We start from the raw sequence: 12,643 nt of genomic DNA on the forward strand, positions 1-12,643 counted from the left end.
ATCATATTGGGTAGCCCAGATGACGCTACTGGGCCTAATTTGGATAGGGCGTAACGGGCCTTGGGTTAGCGGGCTGTAAATGGGCTATATGCGAACATGCCGTTAACAGGCTTTACATGGGCCGGCCCGCCACCTTTTGACCAAGTCAAATGGGCCGTCCTTTTCACAGGAATGGGCCTCTGTTGGGCCGTGCTACGTGTCGACATATCATAGGCGCCTTCTGTCCAATGAGTGGATGACATCTGTCCCAACGATGAGCCGACACGTGTTTCCTCCAGCCAATGATGATTTTACACGTGGAAAATCCCCATTGGTCGGGGCTGTTAACGGGTTATCAGATCCAACACCCGACCCAATAGCTTAACGGTGTTCTGTTACGGTGGATGCCACGTGTCGGTAACCCTTGACGAAAGTACTTCTGTGACGCGCGATTTATCGTCATGGAAGTGGACACTTCCATGATGATAATTTTGGTAATGTCATGGAACACTTCTACAACAGCACATGTATGACTATCTTGATTCTGTCTTAAATTTGTCGTGGATGTACATGCATGACAAAAAACGCGACCTACTGTGACAAACACGTATCATCACGGAAGTGTATTTTTTTGTAGTGTATTCTCGCTTTTATGCCTAGCTAGGGGTGTTAAATGATAGCGCTTGTTGGGAGGCAACCCAATTTTATTTTTGTTCTTTGTTTTTTGTTCTTGTTTAGTAATAAATAATTCATCTAGCCTCTGGTTAGATGTGGTTTTATGTTTTAATTAGTGTTTGTGCCAAGTAAAACCTATGGGATCTTCTTGGGTGATAGTTAATTTGATCTTGCTGAAAACAGAAACTTTTGCGTGCATGAGAATAATTTTCATAAATCACAGAAAAGTGATTTTCAGTTGATTCTTTTTGCAGAATATTAATAAACAAATTTTCTAGGACTTCCTATTTTGGTAGAATTTGTGGGTTCCATAAGTATTCGAAAGTTACATATTACTACATTCTGTTCTATTTTGACAAATTCTATTTTTTGTGTGTTGTTTGCTTATTTTGATGAATCTATGGCTAGTATCGGGGGGTATGAACCATAGAGAAGTTGGAATATAGTAGTTTTAACACCAATATAAATAAAGAATGAGTTCATTACAGTACCTTAAATTGGTGCTTTGTTTTATTTCGCTAACGGAGCTCATGAGATTTTCTGTTGAGTTTTGTGTTGTGAGATTTTCAAGTTTTTGGGTAAAGATTTGATGGATTATGGAATAAGGAGTGGCAATAGCCTAAGCTTGGGGATGCCCAAGGCACCCCAAGGTAAAATTCAAGGATAACCAAAAGCCTAAGCTTGGGGATGCCCCGGAAGGCATTCCCTCTTTCGTCTCCATCCATCGGTAACTTTACTTGATGTTATATTTTTATTTACCACATGATATGTGTTTTGCTTGGAGCATCTTGTATGATTTGATTCTTTGCTTTTTAGTTTACCACAATCATCCATGCTGTACACACCTTTTGGAGAGACACACATGAATCGGAATTTATTAGAATACTCTATGTGCTTCACTTATATCTTTTGAGTTAGATAATTTTGCTTTAGTGCTTCACTTATATCTTTTAGAACACGGTGGTGGTTTTATTTTATAGAAATTATTGATCTCTCATGCTTCAGTTATATTATTTTGAGTTCTTTTAGAACATCATGGTAATTTGCTTTGGTTATAAAATTAGTCCTAATATGATAGGCATCCAAGATTGGTATAATAAAAACTTTCATAAAAAGTGCATTGAATACTATGAGAAGTTTGATACTTTATGATTGTTTTGAGATATGAAGATGGTAATATTAGATTCGTGCTAGTTGATTAATTGTGAATTTTAGAAATACTGGTGTTGAAGTTTGCAAGTCCTGTAGCATGCACGTATGGTAAACATTGTGTAACAAATTTGAAACATGAGGTGTTCTTTGATTGTCATCCTTATGAGTGGCGGTCGGGGACGAGCGATGGTCTTTTCCTACCAATCTATCCCCCTAGGAGCATGCACGTAGTGCTTGGTTTTTGATGACTTGTAGATTTTTGCAATAAGTATGTGAGTTCTTTATGACTAATGTTGAGTCCATGGATTATACGCACTCTCACCTTTCCGTCATTGCTAGCCTCTTCGGTACCGTGCATTGTCTTTCTCACCATGAGAGTTGGTGCAAACTTTTCCGGTGCATCCAAACCCCGTGATACGATACGCTCTATCACACATAAACCTCCTTATATCTTCCTCAAAACAGCCACCATACCTACCTATTATGGCATTTCCATAGCCATTCAGAGATATATTGCCATGCAACTTTCCACCATTTCATTTATTATGACACGCTTCATCATTGTCATATTGCCTTGCATGATCATGTAGTTGACATCATATATGTGGCAAAGCCACCATGCATAATTTATCATACATGTCACTCTTGATTCATTGCCCATCCCGGTACACCGCCGGAGGCATTCACATAGAGTCATATTTTGTTCTAGTACCGAGTTGTAATCATTGAGTTGTAAATAAATAGAAGTGTGATGATCATCATTAATAGAGAATTGTCCCATGAAAAAAAGGCCAAATAAAAAAGGGAAAGGCCAAATAAAAAAAGAGAAAAGAATAAAGGCCCAAAAAAGGGAAGGCCCAAAAAAGAAGGGACAATGCTACTATCCTTTTTCCACACTTGAGCTTCAAAGTAGCACCATGATCTTTATGATAGAGAGTCTCTTGTTTTGTCACTTTCATATACTAGTGGGAATTTTTCATTATAGAACTTGGCTTGTATATTCCAACAGTGGGTTTACTCAAATGCCCTAGGTCTTCGTGATCAAGCAAGTTGGATGCACACCCACTTAGTTTCTTTTGTTGAGCTTTCATACATTTATAGGTGTAGTGCATCTGTTGCATGGAAATCCCTACTCCTTGCATTGACATCAATTGATGGGAATCTCCCTAGACCGTTGATTAGCCGCGTCAATGTGAGACTTTCTCATTTTTTGTCTTCTCCACATAACCCCCATAATTATATTCTATTCCACCCATAGTGTTATATCCATGGCTCACGCTCATGTATTGCGTGAAGGTTGAAAAGGTTTGAGATTACTAAAGTATGAAACAATTGCTTGGCTTGTCATTGGGGTTGTGCATGATGAGAGCATTCTTGTGTGACGAGAAGGGAGCATGACCAAACTATATGATTTTGTAGGGATGAACTTTCTTTGGCCATGTTATTTTGAGAAGACATGATTGCTTAGTTAGTATGCCTAAAGTATTATTAATTTTTATGTCAACATTAAACTTTTATCTTGAATCTTTCGAATCTGAACATTCATGCCACAATAAAGAAAATTACATTGAAAATTATGTTAGGTAGCATTCCACATCAAAAAATTTGTTTTTATAGTTTACCTACTCGAGGACAAGCAGGAATTAAGCTTGGGGATGCATGATATGTCTCCAACATATCTATAATTTTTGATTGTTCAATGATATTATATTACCTGTTTTGGATGTTTAATGGGCTTTATTATACACTTTTATATTATTTTTGGGACTAACCTATTAACCGGAGGCCCAGACCAAATTGCAGTTTTTTGCCTATTTCAGTGTTTCGCAGAAAAAGAATATCAAACGGAGTCCAAACGGAATGAAACCTTCGGGGGAGTTATTTTTGGAACAAACGCAATCCAGGAGACTTGGAGTGGACGTCAAGAAATAAACGAGGCGGCCACAAGGCAGGGATGCACGCCCAGGGGGGTAGGCGCGCCCCCACCCTCGTGGGCCCCTCGTGGCTCCCCTGACCGACTTCTTTCGCCTATATATACTCATATACCCTGAAAACATCCGAGATCACCACGAGACCCTATTTCCACCACCGCAACCTTCTGTACCCATTAGATCCCATCTTGGGCCTTTTTCGGCACTCCGCCGGAGGGCTTCTACATCAACACCCTAGCATCTTTGATGAAGTGTGAGTAGTTTACCTAAGACCTTCGGGTCCATAGTTATTAGCTAGATGGCTTCTTCTCTCTCTTTGGATCTCAATACAAAGTTCTCCTCGATCTTCTTGGAGATCTAATCGATGTAATACTTTTTGCGGTGTGTTTGTCGAGATCCGATGAATTGTGGGTTTATGATCAAGATTATCTATGAAAAACATTTGTATCTCCTCTGAATTCTTTTATGTATGATTTGTTATCTTTGCAAGTCTCTTTGGATTATCAGTCTGGTTTGGCCTACTAGATTGATCTTTCTTGCAATGGGAGAAGTGCTTAGCTTTGGGTTCAATCTTGTGGTGTCATTTCCCAGTGACAGCAGTGGCATCAATGCACGTATTGTATTGTTGCCATCGAGGATAAAAAGATGGGGTTTATATCATATTGCTTGAGTTTATCCCTCTACATCATGTCATCTTGCCTAATGCGTTACTCTGTTCTTATGAACTTAATACTCTAGATGCATGCTGGATAGCGGTCGATGTGTGGAGTGATAGTAGTAGATGCAGAATCGTTTCGATCTACTTGTTGCGGACGTGATGCCTATATACATGATCATGCCTAGATATTCTCATAACTATGCACTTTTCTATAAATTGCTCGACAGTAATTTGTTCACCCACCATAACACTTATGATATCTTGAGAGAAGCCACTAGTGAAACCTATAGCCCCCGGGTCTATTTTCCATCATATAACTTTCCGATCTATGTTATCTTGCAATATTTACTTTCCAATCTATATCATAAAAATACCAAAAATATTTATCTTATTATCTCTATCAGATCTCAATTTTGCAAGTGGTCATGAAGGGATTGACAACCCCTTTATCGCGTTGGTTGCAAGGTTCTTATTTGTTTGTGCATGTACAAGGGATATGAGTCTAGCCTCCTACTGGATTGATACCTTGGTTCTCAAAAACGGAGGGAAATACTTACGCTACTTTGCTGCATCACCCTTTCCTCTTCAAGGGAAAACCAACGCATGCTCAAGAGGTAGCACATAGCACTATGCATATTTGAACTTTTTGGTAACTTGTTGCCAAAGGGGGAGAAATATGTATAGATCATAGCCTTTGAGAGAGAGTGTGTTACTTTTTGTCTCTCTTGAACTTTATTGTATGACTGCTTGCTACATTATGTCTTTTGTGAGATACTTGGATGATCATATGCTACCTTAATGTGTGCTTTGAATGATTATATCTCTTATTTCCATATATGATCAATCACTTTGCTAGGTGACGAGTGCATGTTTTTATTATTATCATTTTGAGCGCTCCACCAAGATGTATGTGACATGGAAGAGTGACCCATGATCCTAATAAATTGTGCATTTGCAGTCCAAAGCAAATTTTACATAATGCACAAATTTAGGGGGAGCTCTTACTTATCACATACTTCTCAAAGCGACAATGTATTTTAATCTTATCATCATTTGTCGAAGCTTTGATCTATATGTTGTCATCAATTACCAAAAAGGGGGAGATTGAAAGTGCAACTATCCCTGGGTGGTTTTGGTAATGATTAACAATATATAGCTCATTGAACTAATGCTATTTCAAGATAAACATTTCGGGAAAGTTCAATGTTTGGCATGGCATGGATTAGGAATGTGGACCCCTCAAAATGCTAAGGACAAAAGATTGGCTCAAGCTTCAAAGTTAAAGACTCTACATTTTAATTTTAGTGATCCAAGATCACATTGAGTCTATAGGAAAGCCAATACTATTCAAAGGGGACGAGGTGTTGCTTAATGGCTTGCTTGCTCTCATGATGCTTAGTGATATGCTCCAAATCCCTCAACCACTTTCTCATATCCACATATGTCCCAAACCAAAAGTAAAACTCGGCCCCACCGATTTGATTTATCCGGTGCCACCGAGTTCGTTTGACATAGCCACTGCCAGAAACCCTAGTCTTTTTGGTCTCTGTCGGTGTCAAAACCGGCGGATCTCGGGTAGGGGGTCCCGAACTGTGGGTCTAGGCGGATGGTAATAGGAGACAAGGGACACGATGTTTTACCCAGGTTCGGGCCCTCTTGATGGAGGTAAAACCCTACGTCCTGCTCGATTAATATTGATGATGTGTGTTACAAGAGTGGATCTACCACGAGATCAAGGAGGCTAAACCCTAGAAGCTAGCCTATGGTATGATTGTTGTTCGTCCTATGGACTAAAGCCATCCGATTTATATAGACACCAGAGAGGGCTAGGGTTACACAAAGTCGGTTACAATGGTAGGAGATCTACAAATCCGTATCGCCAAGCTTGCCTTCCACGCCAAGGAAAGTCCCATCCGGACACGGGACGAAGTCTTCAATCTCGTATCTTCATAATCTTGGAGTCCGGCCGACCATGATAGTTCGGCTATCGGGACACCCCCTAGTCCGGGACTCCCTCAGTAGCCCCCGAACCGGGCTTCAGCAACGATGAGTCCGGCGCGTATATTGTCTTCGGCGTTGCAAGGCGGGTTCTCCTTCAAACTTCATGTTCCTGTCAAATAGTGTCCGGCTTCCTTATAAATGTTGCGCTCCTTGGCTTCTACAACCAATAATGGCCTTCTTCCACGTGTCGTATGAATGCGAAAAGCTAGGGTATTTTTACATTTTACCCCCTAGCCGTGCGAACGAGCCGCCTATAAGAGAGGCGAGGATCTAGATCCAGCTCACACCATCCTCCATCCGCAAGTTCTCATCGAAGCACCTCTGACAAAAATCCATTCCATCATGGATAGTCGACGTGGCTCCTCCTCTCGCGCTCCCAGCCCTAAGCCAGGAGATTGGGGGAGATGCTCAGTTCCACACAGTGAGCTAGTGGCGCTCCAAACCGAGGGATATCTTCCCCCAGCTTTCATGGTTCCGGTTCGAGCTGGACTGGCCACCTTCAGGGGTGGAAAGCAGGCGGAGAGCGTCCCCAACCCTTCCAAAGGAGAGCGGGTATGCTTCGTCCCCTATCTAATAAGGGGACTCAGATTTCCCATACATCCGTTTCTCTGGGGGCTCCTGGAGTTCTACGGACTCCAGCTTCACCACCTCACACCTTCCTTCATTTTGCACATCGTGGGCTTTGTAGCTCTTTGCGAGCTGTTCCTGGGCAACGAGCCCCATGTTGCACTGTGGAAGAGATTGTTTTGCCTCGCGCCCCATTCTTACGAGGGGTCGATATATCAAGTGGGCGGAGCCGAAATATGGCGCATCGCCGGGACCGGATATCTATCCGGCACCCCGAAGAAGGCGTCCGAAGACTGGCCTTCGGAATGGTTCTACATGGAGGACGCCCCTCTGCCGGATCCAGTTCGGATCGGCCTCCCAGAGTTCAGCAATGCTCCCTTGAAGAAACGCCTGAGTTGGCGCCCACGGAGCCCTCAACGGGAGGATGATGGGAGCGTCCATTATCTCATGGGCCGGATTAGGTTACTGACCCACTCCGGATTGACCATGATTGGAATCATGGCCACGTACATTATGCGAGGGGTGCAGCCACTCCAATATAGGGGCCACCCTATGTGGGATTTCAACGGGGAAGATGACGCCACCCGTCATGGCCGCAGAGGGCCGGGCTCAGCAACCGATCTGGCAAAGATCATGTCCGGCTTGTACAAAGGGGAGGAGGAGGACTTCCTCCGCACGAATCCATTGAATGGATTCTCCATGAATAATCCTCGGAGCTGGGTAAGCGGACGTTTATCTACCCGATCCATACTTCCAAAGTCAAGTATCTTACTTCGTGATTTCGACGCAGGAGCTGCGCCGGGACGTGGAGGGCATACAAAGCCTAACTCCACAGCCCGAGGATCCGGAACGATCCCTTGATCCGGCCTCCGAAGAGGATCCAGACATAAAGGTGGAGCTGATCGACAGGGTGTTCCACCAACTTAGCATGGATAATGCCCTAGTCGCCATTACGGCTGACTACCCCGGTTTGTTTCCAGCCTCCCAGGTGACTACGACCGAGGTCTTGACACCATCATTTGATCCATGCTCAATTCTGACCATCCTATACTGATGGTGCATCGCAGGAGGTGCCTTTGGGGCGGGAAGCCGAACCTGCGGCGGCTGACCAGCAAAGGTCAGTTCAGCCCAGCAGGCGGAAGAGGAGTGCGACGCAAATCGAAACGTCGCCGCAACGGTACGGCACACCATTGTTTTAAGGGAAGGATCCCTAGGAGGTATATTAATGCTCATAACTTTTCCAGTAGAAAGAGCGCTCGCCGGACAGTGTCCGGAGAGGTTGCCAATCAAGCCTCCGCCAGCCATGCTCCATCGCGTGGTCCGGAAGGGGAGGCGAACACAAGGCATGAGCCGGATGTTCCTCCGACGGAGGATGCCGACAGGCTGTCCGCCACCCGGTCTGATGTTCTTCGTGACGCGTGTTTCTCCCCGGAGGCGTTGAATGCCTTTGAAGCGGGAGACGCGCACCTCCGTGCCGCTCAAGATGGTTTAACCAAAGCCACGGAGCAGTATGTGAAGGACATACGGGTAATTAATTTTAATAGTTATATATGCCAGTAGCCGCCGAGACTTAAAATAGTTAAAATAACTGATTTAAGGATCATTTATTATGCAGGATCTTACGGAGAAGAATGCCCACCTGTCCCAGGAGCTTCAAGAGTGCAAGGCCCAACTTGAGGCCACACTGGCCGCCACAGGGGGAGCCACAGAGACCCCCGCTGGTAATACGTACTTCGGAAAGATAGGTAGTTAACAAAGTGCGACGTGTGCGTAAATCTGACAATAATATTGCAGAGGGCGCTGGACTAGATCCGGACAAGCAACAGCTACTGCGTCAGCTAAAGGCCGGCGAGAGGGTGCTTATGAAGGTGCAGCAGGAGAGGAACAAGCTCCAGGATGCCCACACCCAGCTAGGAGAAGAGCTGAAAGGTGTTCGGGCCCAGCTGTCTGGCTCCGTGAAGGAGAATCAGCGGCTTCGTCGCGGCATTTATAGTAAGTGCTTGAGCAAATTCCTTTGAAAAGAAGAATTCGGCGAGGAAGTCGATTGACAGAAATGTGTCTTTAGGTGTGCTCACAGGTCGCCCTGCGGAGGAAATGCCCGATTCAATGGGTGACCAACTTCCCGAGCTGGTGCAACTGCTCGAACGTGTTCGGCAGGTGATGAGTGGCGCCGTTCAGGCCTTATGGCCTTCCGTCTCCCTACCTGAGGGCCTTGGAGGGCTTGCTGAGAAGCTTCAGGGAGTACAGCGACGCCTCCGTCTGTGGAAGATATCGGCCTGCCGTCAAGGCGCCAGGGAGGCCTGGGCCATGGTGAAGACGCGGTACCCGAAGGCTGACCCAAACCACATGGCTGAGGTCGGACCTGTGGGGCCTGATGGGAAGGAAATCCCTGTGAGCCTGATGTACGGCTAGGTAGAGCTGGCCGCGAAATATTCCCAACAGGACTATAAATTAGACAGCCTGTTAGATGGGATTGAAGAGGTGTACAATCAGTCAGTTTGACGATGTAATTTAAAATGACATGTAAAATGCCTTCTAGCCGAATTGTAGATCGTTTGTCTTTGCAGACCTTTTCGCTTCAACCTCGGGACCCAACAGTCCGGAGTGTGTCTGAATACCCTTATGGTTATAAAAGAACCGGGGCATGCATGGAGACAAGGCGTCGGGGTCATAATTGCTTTATTAGACAAGTGCCCAACTAGCTATGTTATATTACATGGTTAGTAAGAAACATCTTCCAGGGAGAATAGTTCCGTTAAGGGTTCCTTTCCCTGGGAGGCATGCCCTAAAGTGCATGTCCGGACTGCGAAAATAGCAGAAAAAGCATCTTGGGGCAGATAAATAAGTAAGTAATAAATCATCTTTCAAGTCACCGACCGAATATTCTCTTAAGAACGCTAGCCTTCGGCTTCACCCAGTCTGAGGTACACATCCGGCTGACCCGGCAGTAACAATCGCAGAGGTGCTCCCTTTACCTCCTAGCCGAACAATCGGGAACGTAGGGGTAAGCACAGGAGCCAGGCAACCCAGCTTGGCCAAAACTTAAGTCATATCGATGCATATAATGGTGAATAAAAGGTACATGTGGAAGTATAACACATGTGTTGGGCATGAAGCCCGTATAAATAAGCTTCTGTTAAAGAAGCCCCCTGGTATAATGAGTGCTAGGAGCACATCAAGTGTGTACGAATCAATGCGCAAATCAGCCTATAAAAGGTATTGAAAAAAAAGTGGGAAGAAGGAGGGGGACAAGATACAGTGAAAATGTAAAAAGGTGGACGGAGGAGTGAGACGAACTCTGAGTCCGGCGTTAGGCGTAGAATCTTCGGAGACGGGCTGCGTTCCATGGGTTCGGCTCGAGTCGATTGTCAGATGCGTTCGTAGACGGTATGCTCCGCTGGTCAGGACTTGCTCGATGATGAAGGGACCTTCCCATTTGGGCTTAAGTTTGTCCTTTTTCTTGTCCGGCAGGCGTAGAACAAGTTCACCAACATTGTAAGTTTTGGCCCGTGCTTCTCTGCTTTGATACCTTCGAGCCTGCTGCTGATAGAATGTGGAACGAGCTTTTGCCACGTCCCGCTCCTCTTCTAAGGCGTCCAAACTGTCCTGCCGATCCAACTCGGCTTCTCTTTCTTCGTACATGCGCATGTGAGGTGAGTCATGAATTATATCGCAGGGCAGAACTGCCTCTACGCCGTACACCATAAAAAATGGTGTGAATCCGGTAGTTCGGTTTGGCGTGGTCAGCAGCCCCCAGAGTACGGAGTCGAGCTCCTCTACCCAGTGCGTGTTAGATTCCTTGAGGGACCGCACTAGTCTGGGTTTGATGCCGCTCATGATTAGACCATTTTCTCGCTCGACTTGACCGTTAGTTTGGGGGTGATAGACTGAAGCGTAGTCGAGCTTGATGCCCATGTTTTTGCACCAGAGTTTAACCTCATCGGCCGTGAAATTCGTGTTGTTATCAGTGATGATGCTGTGGGGGACGCCAAAACGGTGTACTACCCCGGATATGAAGTCTATCACAGGTCCGGATTCTGCCGTTTTAACCGGCTTGGCCTCAATCCATTTGGTGAATTTGTCCACCATGACCAATAAGTATTTGTGCTTGTGGGTTCCCCCTTTAAGGGGTCCAACCATGTCAAGCCCCCAGACCGCGAACGGCCAGGTGATGGGTATAGTTTTGAGGGCGGTGGGTGGCATGTGGCTCTGATTAGCAAAGAGCTGGCAACCAACGCATCGTTGGACTAAGTCCTGAGCATCTGCCCGGGCCGTCGGCCAATAAAATCCTGTACGGAAGGCCTTGCCTACAAGGGCCCGGGCTGCAGCGTGGTGCCCGCCGAGTCCGGCGTGAATTTCAGCCAGGAGATTTCGCCCTTCCTCTTCGGAGATACACCTTTGAAGGACTCCGGTTGTGCTTTTTTTATAAAGTTCTCCCTCATGGACCTTGTAGGCTTTAGATCACCGAACTATGCAGCGGGCCTCATTTTGGTCTTCGGGAAGTTCCTACCTGATTAAGTAGGCTAGAAATGGTTCCGTCCACGGGGCAATTACTGCCATTATTTCGTGGGCTGAAGGTGTTATTTCATTGGCTGAGCCGCCGATTATGTCAGAGTGGTCTGAGTTAGGTGATGCAGCTGGCTCCGGATTGTTATTTCCGGACTCCTCTTCCCATAATACGGATGGCTTAAAGAGCCGTTCCAGGAAGATGTTTGGAGGGACGGCGTCGCGTTTTGTGCCGATGTGTGCCAACACGTCTGCTGCCTGGTTATTATCCCGGGCTACATGGTGGAATTCGAGTCCTTCGAACCGAGCTGACATTTTTAGGACGGCGTTGCGGTAAGCTTCCATTTTTGGATCTTTGGTGTCAAAGTCCCCATTTACTTGGGATATTGCGAGGTTTGAATCCCCGCGCACCTCTAGGCGTTGAATGCCCATGGAGATTGCCATCCGGAGGCCGTGTAGAAGAGTCTCGTATTCGGCTGCGTTGTTGGAGTCCATGTACATTATTTGAAGTACGTATTGGACTGTGTCTCCAGTTGGGGACGTCAAGATGACGCCAGCCCCCAAGCCAGCCAACATTTTGGATCCGTCAAAATGCATGATCCAATTGGAGTACATGCCGTACTCTTTAGGGAGTTCGGCTTCGGTCCATTCGGCGACGAAGTCAGCCAGAACTTGCGACTTTATAGCTCGCCGTGGTTTGTAGGTTATGTCAAATAGTAAGAGCTCAATGGCCCATTTTGCAATCCTGCCCGTTGCGTCGTGATTGTTTATAATATCGTTGAGAGGTACTTCGGAGGCCACCATTATGGAACACTCTTGAAAGTAGTGTCGCAGCTTCCGGGATGCCATGAACACCGCATACGCTATCTTTTGATAATGTGGGTACCGGGACTTGCATGGAGTTAAGACAGTGGATACGTAGTACACTGGTTTTTGAAGAGGGAATCCGTGCCCTTCTGTTTCTCGTTCGATGACGAGTACCGCGCTGACAACTTGATGTGTTGCTGCGATATATAATAACATAGGTTCACCCAGGTTGGGCGCGGCTAGGACCGGATTTGTTGCCAGTATGGCCTTGATTTCTTCGAGTCCGACTGTGGCAGCATCCGTCCATTCGAAGTGTTCGGTGCGCCGGAGGAGGCGATAGAGGGGCAGAGCCTTTTCTCCCAAACGG

Source organism: Triticum dicoccoides, chromosome 1B, assembly GCF_002162155.2.
Source record: "Triticum dicoccoides isolate Atlit2015 ecotype Zavitan chromosome 1B, WEW_v2.0, whole genome shotgun sequence".
Classification (NCBI taxonomy): Eukaryota; Viridiplantae; Streptophyta; class Magnoliopsida; order Poales; family Poaceae; genus Triticum; species Triticum dicoccoides.